Genomic DNA, 15,367 nt, shown 5'->3' with positions numbered 1-15,367 from the left:
CTGTACTGACACTAAACTACAACACTCATTTGATATAAGTAATGAAGAATGAACATAACATGAACATAACATGTTATAACACATTTTATGAATGTCTTAATTAATTATTTGCAATCTATCATTTGTAAACATTTATAAACTTTTACAAGCAGAAATAGCATTACAGTTCATAAGCATTTATAACATGAATGATCATATAGGCCTATACAGTTTTGTAAGCATTTGTAATGGCTTATTCATGAGAGTCATTTTAAAGGGGCAATCTTGGAATCCTAAATGAATGATATATACCCATTTACTCTTGAAGAATAATACTTATAAATGCCTCATGAGCTTAGTTCAAGTGTCGTGCCCCATCAGAACCCAAAATACAAGCTTGCTTTACTCCAATGTTTGTAAACAAATTACATTTAATACATGCTATAAAGCTTAATAAAGAGTTAAAATTTAGGATTGTTAGTATTTCTCACGCAAAAATCAGCATGCATGTGTTGACCAGGGTAGTTGAGTATTCATGATGACAAACGTATGTTTTGTTTTGTCTTGTGAAACATTAGGTTGGTGCTGTGAGAGCGGGGCAGTGGAGGACTAGCATGGATATGATGCCCTCTACTGCCCCACCATAGCTCACACAACTGCAGGTAAGGAAGAAATAAGAAACCTGTTTGCTGGACGATGTAAGAACGAATCAATACATCGACCATCCGTGTAGTACACCTATCTTTACCTTTCACTTACAACACTTACAATGTGATTTATTGACAAGTGCCTTGGTTTTATTGTCAATTACAGTGCAGAATTCAGTCTGGGAACATGAACAATTGAGACGTCTAATGGAAAAAGGACATTTGGGTGAGTGATGTAAGTACTGTTTAGATCATGGTGCTTTATGAGGTGAAAAGGAAATGGTTGTGTGATGGCATTGTTGAAGCCTACAGGATCATAACTCTGTGTAAGCAATGTGTGACAATATCTTCTATATATAAGCTGATAAACCATAGGGTGCATGATTCCCCTGTTTACGTCTCGGTGTCTGTCTTGGTCTCTGTCTCTACATCTTGGTGTCTGTCTTGGTCCCTGTCTCTATGTCTTGGTGTCTGTCTTGGTCTCTGTCTCTACATCTTGGTGTCTGTCTTGGTCCCTGTCTCTACGTCTTGGTGTCTGTCTTGGTCCCTGTCTCTACGTCTTGGTGTCTGTCTTGGTCCCTGTCTCTACGTCTTGGTGTCTGTCTTGGTCTCTGTCTCTACGTCTTGGTGTCTGTCTTGGTCTCTGTCTCTACGTCTTGGTGTCTGTCTTGGTCTCTGTCTCTACGTCTTGGTGTCTGTCTTGGTCTCTGTCTCTACGTCTTGGTGTCTGTCTTGGTCTCTGTCTCTACGTCTTGGTGTCTGTCTTGGTCTCTGTCTCTACATCTTGGTGTCTGTCTTGGTCTCTGTCTCTACATCTTGGTGTCTGTCTTGGTCTCTGTCTCTACGTCTTGGTGTCTGTCTTGGTCTCTGTCTCTACGTCTTGGTGTCTGTCTTGGTCTCTGTCTCTATGTCTTGGTGTCTGTCTTGGTCTCTGTCTCTACGTCTTGGTGTCTGTCTTGGTCTCTGTCTCTACATCTTGGTGTCTGTCTTGGTCCCTGTCTCTACGTCTTGGTGTCTGTCTTGGTCTCTGTCTCTACGTCTTGGTGTCTGTCTTGGTCTCTGCCTCTATTTCTTGGTGTCTGTCTTGGTCTCTGTCTCTACATCTTGGTGTCTGTCTTGGTCTCTGCCTCTATTTCTTGGTTGCTGCAAGGCCCATTTGCAAAATCGTCCCTGTTACTTTTCACCGTGACACTTCTCTGGATATCAAATTTAACCGACTGTGTCTTTAACGGACAGATTCTCTTACAGTTTCACATTAGGCAAACGTTGCATTCCAAGTTTGCGTGTCACTAATACAGGAGGAGCCCTTCTCCCCAAATTAGAGGACGCCTACAATATCCAATGAAGAGCCGCGGAAATATTTGCCACCACATATTCCAATACATGTGTCTAGTAGGGACCATTACATTTTGGCAGATGATTTATGCCTTTAGTTACATGGCTGGGGAATACAGGACTAGGCCTACATGTTTAGCAAGCTAATTCTGGCACCAAATTACCCACAGTAAATAAACAGTATAGATGTGGTCAACGTATGGATCAGACCCCCTACCTATCCTACCATCAGATCCTGAAGCACCGCCGCAATACATAATACGTTACAGTGAAGGGTGTCAGCGACTCTAAATAGTAAGATTTACTATTTCCAAGAAGTATAACATCTGGCCCTGTAACGTAAGCCTACTATGACCACATTATTTAGCATTAATTGATTAAAACTCAATCACAACAAGAAAGCTATAGAGGGATATATATATATATATATATATATATATATATATATATATATATATATATATATATATATATATATATATATATATAGAGAGAGAGAGAGAGAGAGAGAGAGAGAGAGAGAGAGAGAGAGAGAGAGAGGGATGAAATTGTGACAAGCAGTTGCATGTTGTTTTTTTATTGTTTACGTTACAGAGCAAGACGTGCAAATTGTATTGATACTGTAGTTATCTGGTTGGTCGGTGTGGAGCCTATATTAAGCTTGGGGCCCAGACTGACCCTCATGACATGTGTCACCTCTCATGATGTAGAATAATGCAAGAGCCAACCTTCGCTTGCGGATGTTAGGATATGATGATATTACAGGGCATGAGAGGGCAGTATATCAGGCTGACAGGGGGCCGGCAGCATCCTTTTCTATTACCATAAAGATCGTAGGAAAGAATACCAAGTAGAGGGAGGGATAGACAACTGACATCCACTATTAGCATTTAATACAGTGTACTGCCTCGCTCATCTGCCAGTGGCTTGCCATCCTCTCACAGCTGCTCTTCATTTCTCATCATTGTTTCTCTCATAGGTGAGGATTATAGTGGGATCTGATAGTGCTCCAGCATCCAGAATGTGCTCCTGTCTCTTGACTGTTTTGAACTGTGTCTAGTATTGCAGTTGTGTATTAACTGTTGGTTTCTGCATATTGTGAGGTATTACGATCTCAGTTGAAGTGTGGTGCTTTATGGCTCAGTTTGTAGAGCACAGCACTTGCAACGATAGGCTTGTGGGTTAAATTCCCAGGGCCAGCCGTGCAAAAAATCTATGCATGAATGACAGCTAAGTTGCTTTTGGTTAAAAGCATCTGTTAAATGGCATACAGTATAATTATGGAGGTAAATATAGGTCTGTATCCACACTGTAGTTAGTTTTGTATGTAAAATATGTTATTTGTAATGATTCATTATGTGCACATGATTGACAGATATTAAGGAATTTAAGGAAGATATTAAGGAATTTAAATGCTTAAATTGCTTTTATTTCATTGCTGGAATGTTTTGCGTCACCAAATGTGAATTTAGCTATTCAGGAGGTATAGTTAGCTCAATAGTTTGAGCCGTCTAGGTCAATAGTTTACTTCGTAGACAGATTGCATGCATGAAGATGCTCAAGGGAGCCTCGTCTTCTAGATGTCAGGAATGCATAGAAATGAAGTATAAACAATGATCAGAATATGAAACCTTTTTATTTCATGAATTATTAAAACAAGTTGCATTTTGTTTGAGTAAGATTGTAGCATTCTTTACAAAAAATAAGTGATATTGAACTTTTTTGAACTATTCGCTTATTTTTTAGTGTTGTCATTTCTCCAAACTCTATGTAAATTGTATACACTATAAGTAAAAAGTTTTAGAACACCTACTCATTCAAAAGTTTTTCTTTATTTTACTATTTTCTACATTGTACATGGAATCATGTAGTAACCAAAAAAGTGCTAAACAAAACAAAATATATTTTATATTTGAGATTCTTCAAATAGTCACCCTTTGCGTTAATGACAGCTTTACACAATCTTGGCATTCTCTTAACCAGCTTCACCTGGAATGCTTTTCCAACAGTCTTGAAGGAGTTCCCACATATGCTGAGCATTTGTTGGCTGCTTTTCCTTCACTCTGCCGTCAAACTCATCCCAAACCATCCCAACTTGGTTGGTCGGGAGATTGTGGAGGCCAGGTCATCTTATATGGGGTGGCAGGTAGCCTAGTGGTTGGAGTGTTGGAATAGTAACCGAATGACTGCAAGATCGAATCCCCGAGCTGACAAGGTACAAATCTGTCGTTCTGCCCCTGAACAAGGCAGTTAACCCACTGTTTCTAGGCCATCATTGAAAATAAGAATTTGTTCTTAACTGAACGTCCTCTCACTGTCATCTGCATTTATTGTCAGCAAACATAACATGTGTAAATATTTTTATGAACATAACAAGATTCAACAACTGAGACATAAACTGAACAAGTTCCATGGACATGTGGCTATCAGAAATTGAATAATGTGTCCCTGAACAAAGGGGGATCAAAATCAAAAGTAACAGTCAGTATCTGGTGTGGCCACCAGCTGCATTAAGTACTGCAGTGTATCTCCTCCTCATGGACTACACCAGATTTGCCAGTTCTTTCTGTGAGATGTTACCCCACTCTTCCACCAAGGCACCTGCAAGTTCCCGGGCCCTAGCCCTCCCTCTCCGGTCCAACAGGTCCCAGACGTGCTCAATGGGATTGAGATCCGGGCTCTTCGCTGGCCATGGCAGAACACTGACATCCCCCTCTTGCAGGAAATCATGCACAGAACGAGCAGTATGGCTGGTGGCATTGTCATGCTGAAGTGTCATGTCAGGATGAGCCTGCAGGAAGAGTACCACATGAGGGAGGAGGATGTCTCTGTAGGATGTCCCTGTAACGCACAACGTTGACATTGCCTGCAATGACAACAAGCTCAGTCAGATGATGCTGTGACACACCACCCCAGACCATGATGGACCCTCCACCTCCAAATCGATCCCGCTCCAGAGTACAGGACTCAGTGTAACGCTCATTCCTTTGACTATAAACGTGAATCTGACCATCACCCCTGGTGAGACAAAACCGCAACTCGTCAGTGAAGAGCACTTTTTGCCAGTCCAGGCTGTTCCAGTGATGTCTAGTGAGGACCTGCCTTACAACAGGCCTACAAGCCCTCAGTCCTGCCTCTCTCAGCCTATTGCGGACAGTCTGAGCACTGATGGAGGGATTGTGCATTCCTGGTGTAACTCGGGGAGTTGTTGTTGTCATCCTGTGCCTGTCCCGCAGGTGTGATGTTCGGATGTACCGATCCTGTGCAGGTGTTGTTACACGTGGTATGCCACTGCGCGGACGATCAGCTGTCCGTCCTGTCTCCCTGTAGCGCTGTCTTAGGCGTCTCATAGTACAGACATTGCCATTCTTCCCCCTGACCATATCCACAGTCCTCATGCCTCCTTGCAGCATGCCTAATGAGCAGGGACCCTGGGCATCGTTCGTTTGGTGTTTTTCAGAGTCAGTAGAAAGGCCTCTTTAGTGTCCTAAGTTTTCATAACTGTGACTTTAATTGCCTACTGTCTGTGAGCTGTTAGTGTCTTAACGACCGTTCCACAGAGGCATGTTCATTAATTGTTTAATATTGATTGAACAAGCATGGGAAACAGTGTTTAAACACTTTACAATGAAGATCTGTGAAGTTATTTTGATTTTTACGAATTCTCTTTGAAAGAGGGTACTGAAAAAGGGACGTTTCTTTTTTTGCTGAGTTTAGTACCCGCAAAACACCAGTCTCAACGTCAACAGTGAAGAGGCGACTCCGGGATGCTGACCTTCTTGGCAGAGGTCCTCTGTCCAGTGGCTGTGTTCTTTTGCCCATTTTAATCTTTTCTTTTAATTTGCCAGTCTGAGATATGGCTTTTTCTTTGCAGCTCTTTTTCTTTTCAAGTCTGGACAAAAAAATGATTTTCTTTAAAACCAAGGATATTTATAAGTTACAGACTTTTGAACGGTACTGTATATATATGAAGTCTTAACCTTTGTGGCTCCCAGCCAAACTGATCAATCGTGGGAGAAGGGCCTTGGTCAGGGAGGTGACCAAGAACCTGATGGTCATTCTGACAGAGCTTCAGAGTTCTTCTGTGGAGATGGGAGAAGCTTTCAGAAGGACAACCCACCCTGCAGCACAGAATCAGGCTTTTATGGTAGAGTGACTAAACGGAAGCAACTCCTCCGTAAAAAGCACATGACAGCCCGCTTGGAGTTTGCCAAAAGGTACCTAAAGGACTCTCAGTATATGACAAACAAGATTATCTGGTCTGATGATGCCTTAATGCCAAGCGTTACGTCTGGAGGAGACCTGGCACTATACGGTGAAGCATGATGCTGGCAGTGACTGTGAGACTAGTCAGGATCGAGGCAAAGATGAACGGAGCAAAGGACAGAGAGATCCTTGATGAAAACCTGCTCTAGAGCACTCAGGACCTCAGACTGGGGCAAAGGTTCACCTTTCAACAGGACAACGACCCTAAGCACACAGCAAAGACTAAGCAGGTGTGGCTTCGGATCAAGTCTCTGAATGTCCTTGAGTGGTCCAGCCAGAGCCCGGACTTGAACCCGATCGAACATCTCGGGAAAGACCCTGAAAATAGCTGTGCAGCAACGTTCCCCATCCAACCTGACAGAGATTGAGAGGATCTACAGAGAAGAATGGGAGAAACTCCCCAAATAGTCACAGACTATTCTCTCTGCTACCGCATGGCAAGCTAATCGAATGGCTGCCCAGACTATTTGCACCGCCCTCCCACGCTGCTGCAACTCTATTATCAATGTATAGCCACTTTAATAACCCCATCTCCATGTACATAATTACCTCAATTACCTCGACATCGGTACCCCCGCACATTGACACATTACATTTACATTTACATTTAAGTCATTTAGCAGACGCTCTTATCCAGAGCGACTTACAAATTGGTGCATTCACCTTATGACATCCAGTGGAACAGTCACTTTACAATAGTGCATCTAAATCTTGAGGGGGGGGTGAGAGGGATTACTTATCCTATCCTAGGTATTCCTTAAAGAGGTGGGGTTTAAGGTGTCTCCGGAAGGTGGTGATTGACTCCGCTGTCCTGGCGTCGTGAGGGAGTTTGTTCCACCATTGGGGGGCCAGGGCAGCGAACAGTTTTGACTGGGCTGAGCGGGAGCTGTACTTCCTCAGTGGTAGGGAGGCGAGCAGGCCAGAGGTGGATGAACACAGTGCCCTTGTTTGGGTGTAGGGCCTGATCAGAGCCTGGAGGTACTGAGGTGCCGTTCCCCTCACAGCTCTGTAGGCAAGCACCATGGTCTTGTAGCGGATGCGAGCTTCAACTGGAAGCCAGTGGAGAGAACGGAGGAGCGGGGTGACGTGAGAGAACTTGGGAAGGTTGAACACCAGACGGGCTGCGGCGTTCTGGATGAGTTGAAGGGGTTTAATGGCACAGGCAGGGAGCCCAGCCAACAGCGAGTTGCAGTAATCCAGACGGGAGATGACAAGTGCCTGGATTAGGACCTGCGCCGCTTCCTGTGTGAGGCAGGGTCGTACTCTGCGGATGTTGTAGAGCATGAACCTACAGGAACGGGCCACCGCCTTGATGTTGGTTGAGAACGACAGGGTGTTGTCCAGGATCACGCCAAGGTTCTTGGCGCTCTGGGAGGAGGACACAATGGAGTTGTCAACCGTGACGGCGAGATCATGGAACGGGCAGTCCTTCCCCGGGAGGAAGAGCAGCTCCGTCTTGCCGAGGTTCAGCTTGAGGTGGTGATCCGTCATCCACACTGATATGTCTGCCAGACATGCAGAGATGCGATTCGCCACCTGGTCATCAGAAGGGGGAAAGGAGAAGATTAATTGTGTGTCGTCTGCATAGCAATGATAAGAGAGACCATGTGAGGTTATGACAGAGCCAAGTGACTTGATGTATAGCGAGAATAGGAGAGGGCCAAGAACAGAGCCCTGGGGGACACCAGTGGTGAGAGCGCGTGGTGAGGAGACAGATTCTCGCCACGCCACCTGGAAGGAGCGACCTGTCAGGTAGGACGCAATCCAAGCGTGGGCCGCGCCGGAGATGCCCAACTCGGAGAGGGTGGAGAGGAGGATCTGATGGTTCACAGTATCGAAGGCAGCCGATAGATCTAGAAGGATGAGAGCAGAGGAGAGAGAGTTAGCTTTAGCAGTGCGGAGTGCCTCCGTGATACAGAGGAGAGCCGTCTCAGTTGAATGACTAGTCTTGAAACCTGACTGATTTGGATCAAGAAGGTCATTCAGAGAGAGATAGCGGGAGAGCTGGCCAAGGACGGCACGTTCAAGAGTTTTGGAGAGAAAAGAAAGAAGGGATACTGGTCTGTAATTGTTGACATCGGAGGGATCGAGTGTAGGTTTTTTCAGAAGGGGTGCAACTCTCGCTCTCTTGAAGATGGAAGGGACGTAGCCAGCGGTCAGGGATGAGTTGATGAGCGAGGTGAGGTAAGGGAGAAGGTCTCCGGAAATGGTCTGGAGAAGAGAGGTGGGGATAGGGTCAAGCGGGCAGGTTGTTGGGCGGCCGGCCGTCACAAGACGCGAGATTTCATCTGGAGAGAGAGGGGAGAAAGAGGTCAGAGCACAGGGTAGGGCAGTGTGAGCAGAACCAGCGGTGTCGTTTGACTTAGCAAACGAGGATCGGATGTCATCGACCTTCTTTTCAAAATGGTTGACGAAGTCATCTGCAGAGAGGGAGGAGGGGGGGGGGGGAGGAGGATTCAGGAGGGAGGAGAAGGTGGCAAAGAGCTTCCTAGGGTTAGAGGCAGATGCTTGGAATTTAGCGTGGTAGAAAGTGGCTTTAGCAGCAGAGACAGAGGAGGAAAATGTAGAGAGGAGGGAGTGAAAGGATGCCAGGTCCGCAGGGAGGCGAGTTGTCCTCCATTTCCGCTCGGCTGCCCGGAGCTCTGTTCTGTGAGCTCGCAATGAGTCATCGAGCCACGGAGCGGGAGGGGAGGACCGAGCCGGCCTGGAGGATAGGGGACATAGAGAGTCAAGGGATGCAGAGAGGGAGGAGAGGAGGGTTGAGGAGGCAGAATCAGGAGATAGGTGGGAAAAGGTTTGAGCGGAGGGAAGAGATGATAGGATGGAAGAGGAGAGAGTAGCTGGGGAGAGAGAGCGAAGGTTGGGACGGCGCGATACCATCCGAGTAGGGGCAGTGTGGGAGGTGTTGGATGAGAGCGAGAGGGAAAAGGATACAAGGTAGTGGTCGGAGACTTGGAGGAGTTGCAATGAGGTTAGTGGAAGAACAGCATCTAGTAAAGATGAGGTCGAGCGTATTGCCTGCCTTGTGAGTAGGGGGGAAGGTGAGAGGGTGAGGTCAAAAGAGGAGAGGAGTGGAAAGAAGGAGGCAGAGAGGAAAGAGTCAAAGGTAGACGTGGGGAGGTTAAAGTCGCCCAGAACTGTGAGAGGTGAGCTGTCCTCAGGAAAGGAGCTTATCAAGGCATCAAGCTCATTGATGAACTCTCCGAGGGAACCTGGAGGGCGATAAATGATAAGGATGTTAAGCTTGAAAGGGCTAGTAACTGTGACAGCATGGAATTCAAAGGAGGCGATAGACAGATGGGTAAGGGGAGAAAGAGAGAATGACCACTTGGGAGAGATGAGGATCCCGGTGCCACCACCCCGCTGACCAGAAGCTCTCGGGGTGTGCGAGAACACGTGGGCGGACGAAGAGAGAGCAGTAGGAGTAGCAGTGTTGTCTGTGGTGATCCATGTTTCCGTCAGTGCCAAGAAGTCGAGGGACTGGAGGGAGGCATAGGCTGAGATGAACTCTGCCTTGTTGACCGCAGATTGGCAGTTCCAGAGGCTACCGGAGACCTGGAACTCCACGTGGGTCGTGCGCGCTGGGACCACCAGAGTAGGGTGGCCGCGGCCACGCGGTGTGGAGCGTTTGTATGGTCTGTGCAGAGAGGAGAGAACAGGGATAAACAGACACATAGTTGACAGGCTACAGAAGAGGCTACGCTAATGCAAAGGAGATTGGAATGACAAGTGGACTACACGTCTCGAATGTTCAGAAAGTTAAGCTTACGTTGCAAGAATCTTATTGACTAAAATGATTAAAATGATACAGTACTGCTGAAGTAGGCTAGCTGGCAGTGGGTGCGTTGTTGACACTACACTAATCAAGTCGTTCCGTTGAGTGTAATAGTTTCGACAGTGCTGCTATTCGGGGGCTAGCTGGCTAGCTAGCAGTGTTGTTTACGTTACGTTGCGTTAAAAGAACGACAATAGCTGGCTAGCGAACCTAGAAAATCGCTCTAGACAACACAATTATCTTTGATACAAAGACGGCTATGTAGCTAGCTATGTAGCTAGCTACGATGAAACAAATCAAACCGTTGTACTGTAATGAAATGAAGTGAAAATGTGATACTACCTGTGAATGCGACCGGGTTGTTGAGTTCTATTCAGAAGACGTTGGCTAGCGTTGGCTAGCTGTTGGCTAGCTAGCAGAGTCTCCTACGTTAAGGACGACAAATAGCTGGCTAGCTAACCTCGGTAAATTAAGATAATCACTCTAAGACTACACACTCTAAACCTAAACAACACAATTATCTTGGATACGATGATATGAAGACAGCAAAGACAGCTATGTAGCTAGCTAACACTACACTAATCAAGTCGTTCAGTTGAGTGTAATAGTTTCTCCAGTGCAGCTAATCAGTGGACGTTAGCTAGCTGGCTAGTGAAGACTACGTTAGGACGGCGAAATACGATAATTACGCAATTATCTTTGATACAAAGACGGCTATGTAGCTAGCTGAGAAGAAATTGCTAAGATTAGACAAATCAAACCGTTGTGTTATAATGAAATATAATGAAAAAGTTATACTACCCGCGGGAGCGAAGTGCAGATGCGACCACTCGCTCCAACCGGAAGTACTGTAGTACTGTAGTTGACTGTACCCCCAGTACAGTATATGACCCTGCACATTGACACATTGACTGTTCCAGTATCCCCTGTACAGTATATGACCCTGCACATTGACACGTTGACTGTTCCAGTATCCCCTGTACAGTATATGACCCTGCACATTGACACGTTGACTGTTCCAGTATCCCCTGTACAGTATATGACCCTGCACATTGACACATTGACTTTCCAGTATCCCTTCATTTCTCATCATTGTTTCTCTCATAGGTGAGAATTATAGTGGGATCTGATAGTGCTCCAGCATCCAGAATGTGCTCCTGTCTCTTGACTGTTTTGAACTGTGTCTAGTATTGCAGTTGTGTATTAACTGTTGGTTTCTGCATATTGTGAGGTATTACGATCTCAGTTGAAGTGTGGTGCTTTATGGCTCAGTTCTTAGAGCACAGCACTTGCAACGATAGGCTTGTGGGTTAAATTCCCAGGGCCAGCCGTGCAAAAAATCTATGCATGAATGACAGCTAAGTTGCTTTTAACCCCTGTACAGTATATGACCCTGCACATTGACACATTGACTGTTCCAGTACCCCCTGTACAGTATATGACCCTGCACATTGACACATTGACTGTTCCAGTACCCCCTGTACAGTATATGACCCTGCACATTGACACATTGACTGTTCCAGTATCCCCTGTACAGTATATGACCCTGCACATTGACACATTGACTGTTCCAGTATCCCCTGTACAGTATATGACCCTGCACATTGACACATTGACTGTTCCAGTATCCCCTGTACAGTATATGACCCTGCACATTGACACATTGACTGTTCCAGTACCCCCTGCCTCTCACCCCACCCCCCCTAAGTTTTAGATGCACTATTGTTAAGTGACTGTCCCACTGGATGTCTTAAGGTGAATGCACCAATTTGTAAGTCGCTCTGGATAAGAGCGTCTGCTAAATGACTTAAATGTAATGTAAATGTATATGACCCTGCACATTGACACATTGACTGTTCCAGTATCCCCTGTACAGTATATGACCCTGCACATTGACACATTGACTGTTCCAGTACCCCCTGTACAGTATATGACCCTGCACATTGACACATTGAGTGTTCCAGTATCCCCTGTACAGTATATGACCCTGCACATTGACACATTGACTGTTCCAGTACCCCCTGTACAGTATATGACCCTGCACATTGACACATTGAGTGTTCCAGTATCCCCTGTACAGTATATGACCCTGCACATTGACACATTGACTGTTCCAGTACCCCCTGTACAGTATATGACCCTGCACATTGACACATTGACTGTTTCAGTATCCCCTGTACAGTATATGACCCTGCACATTGACTGTTCCAGTATCCCCTGTACAGTATATGACCCTGCACATTGACTGTTCCAGTACCCCCTGTACAGTATATGACCCTGCACATTGACACATTGACTGTTCCAGTATCCCCTGTACAGTATATGACCCTGCACATTGACACATTGACTGTTCCAGTATCCCCCGTACAGTATATGACCCTGCACATTGACTGTTCCAGTATCCCCCGTACAGTATATGACCCTGCACATTGACACATTGACTGTTCCAGTACCCCCTGTACAGTATATGACCCTGCACATTGACACATTGACTGTTCCAGTACCCCCTGTACAGTATATGACCCTGCACATTGACACATTGACTGTTCCAGTACCCCCTGTACAGTATATGACCCTGCTATTGTTATTTACTGCTGCTCCTTAATTATTTGTTTTTCTTATCTCTTACTTTTTGGGGGGTATTTCCACAAAACTGCTTTGTTGGTTAAGGGCTTGTAAGTAAGCATTTCACTGTAAGTTCTACTCCTGTTGTATCCGGTGCATGTGACAAATAAAATTGGATTTGATTGTCAGATCTATATCATGTCACAATTTGTCTACATCTTCATCTCACAGGAAAAAGATGACATCGAGTCGCAGTGGTCATCTGATGGTAAATATACTGATCTAATCCAATTTTCCCCTCCAATATGGAAAGCTGTTTTGTTCTTGCTCTCTTTTTATTTGACTTTTATCTATACAAGTAAGTCAATTATTTACACAGCAGCGATATAAGATACAAATATCTTTCCTTATCTAATCAAATAACCACAGAGTAACTATGTTTACAAATGGTAGCACAAGATGGTATCAAGAGAAATACAAACTCTGCACTAAGCCACCTTGTTTCCATTGGTGAGTCACATGTTTTTGCCTAGTCTTGGTCTGTGTTAGCTGCTCTAACACCCGTTCTCCCCCTGTTCTCTAGAGCTTGATGCTTTTGATTGCCCTGCTGGAGGAAGAAGCAGTAAAGGAAAAGGCGGCGTATATAGAAGATAACTGCTCTGCTCCCGGATATGCCTGGGGGTCTTCTTGAGCTGCAGGTATCGTACCACTCTGACCAATTTATTCTCATTTGGTCTGCTTTGAATACCTGACATGTGAAATCACCCATACAGCCATACAAAATCCTAACTTAATTATCTTCTGTGCTACATATTGATTTTGCAGTATGTGTTAAAGCTTATTTTGGATGGATTTGATTTGCATGGAAACTCAATGAATTGAAGGAAATGAATCAATCTTAAACTTCCTCCTTGGAATCTGTGCAAAACGCTGAATCCGACCATTGAGAGACACACTGTGTAGACACTGGTGCCACATTGCTTAAAAAGTTGGCCCAGACCATCAACGAGTTTGATGAGGACAATATATACACTGCTCAAAAAAATAAAGGGAACACTTAAACAGCACAATGTAACTCCAAGTCAATCACACTTCTGTGAAATCAAACTGTCCACTTAGGAAGCAACACTGATTGACAATAACATTCACATGCTGTTTTGCAAATGGAATAGACAACAGGTGGAAATTATAGGCATTTAGCAAGACACCCCCAATAAAGGAGTGGTTCTGCAGGTGGGGACCACAGACCACTTCTCAGTTCCTATGCTTCCTGGCTGATGTTTTGGTCACTTTTGAATGCTGGTGGTGCTTTCACTCTAGTGGTAGCATGAGACGGAGTCTACAACCCACACAAGTGGCTCAGGTAGTGCAGCTCATCCGGGACGGCACATCAATGCGAGCTGTGGCAAGGTTTGCTGTGTCTGTCAGCGTAGTGTCCAGAGCATGGAGGCGCTACCAGGAGACAGGCCAGTACATCAGGAGACGTGGAGGAGGCCATAGGAGGGCAACAACCCAGCAGCAGGACCGCTACCTCCGCCTTTGTGCAAGGAGGAGCAGGAGAAGCACTGCCAGAGCCCTGCAAAATGACCTCCAGCAGGCCACAAATGTGCATGTGTCTGCTCAAACAGTCAGGAACAGACTTCATGAGGGTGGTATGAGGGCCCGACGTCCACAGGTGGGGATTGTGCTTACGTGCAGGACGTGCAGGACGTTTGGCATTTGCCAGAGAACACCAAGATTGGCAAATTCGCCACTGGCGCCCTGTGCTCTTCAAAGATGAAAGCAGGTTCACACTGAGCACATGTGACATAGTCTGGAGACACCTTGGAGAACGTTCTGCTGCCTGAAACATCCTCCAGCATGACCGGTTTGGCGGTGGTTCAGTCATGGTGTGCGGTGGCATTTCTTTGGGTGGCCGTACAGCCCTCCATGTGCTCGCCAGAGGTAGCCTGACTGCCATTAGGTACCGAGATGAGATCCTCAGACCCCTTGTGAGGCCATATGCTGGTGCGGTTGGCCCTGGGTTCCTCCTAATGCAAGACAATGCTAGACCTCATGTGGCTGGAGTGTGTCAGCAGTTCCTGCAAGAGGAATGCATTGATGCTATGGACTGGCCCGCCCGTTCCCCAGACCTGAATCCAATTGAGCACACCTGGGACATCATGTCTCGCTCCCATCCACCAACGCCACATTGCACCACAGACTGTCCAGGAGTTGGCAGATGCTTTAGTCCAGGTCTGGGAGGAGATCCCTCAGGAGACCATCTGCCACCTCATCAGGAGCATGCCCAGGCATTGTAGGGAAGTCATACAGGCACGTGGAGGCCACACACACTACTGAGCCTCATTTTGACTTGTTTTAAGGACATTACATCAAAGTTGGATCAGCCTGTAGTGTGGTTTTCCACTTTAATTTTGAGTGTGACTCCAAATCCAGACCTCCATGGGATGATAAATTTGATTTCCATTGAACATTTTTGTGTGATTTTGTTGTCAGCACATTCAACTATGTAAAGAAAAAATTATTTAATAAGAATATGTCATTAATTCAGATCCAGGATGTGTTATTTTAGTGTTTCCTTTATTTTTTGAGCAGTGTATATATATTTAACATTTATTTAACCAGGCAAGTCAACACATTTTTTATTTGCAATGATGGCCTACCATGAGGCAAAAAGGCCTCCTGCATGGACAGGGGATCGGATTCCAAATAAAAATGTAGGACAAAACATACATCATGACAAGAGAGACACCACAACACCACATAAACGGAGACCTAATACTACAACACAGCATGGTAA

At 45.6% G+C, this 15,367-nt stretch overlaps 1 long non-coding RNA gene across 1 annotated transcript; it reads left to right on the top strand.

The window, feature by feature from the left end:
- Positions 1 to 499: 499 nt before the first annotated feature.
- On the top strand, positions 500 to 13,319 carry LOC124038981. The gene is made up of 4 exons (XR_006839494.1): positions 500 to 641; positions 793 to 852; positions 12,799 to 12,835; positions 13,151 to 13,319. It is a non-coding gene; the product is annotated as an uncharacterized LOC124038981 (long non-coding RNA).
- The last annotated feature ends 2,048 nt before the right edge of the window (positions 13,320 to 15,367 follow it).

Source organism: Oncorhynchus gorbuscha, linkage group LG01 (genome assembly GCF_021184085.1).
Source record: "Oncorhynchus gorbuscha isolate QuinsamMale2020 ecotype Even-year linkage group LG01, OgorEven_v1.0, whole genome shotgun sequence".
In the NCBI taxonomy this organism is placed as follows: Eukaryota; Metazoa; Chordata; class Actinopteri; order Salmoniformes; family Salmonidae; genus Oncorhynchus; species Oncorhynchus gorbuscha.
Note: the sequence above shows the minus strand (reverse complement) of the source record. Positions and strands in the feature narration are given on the sequence as shown.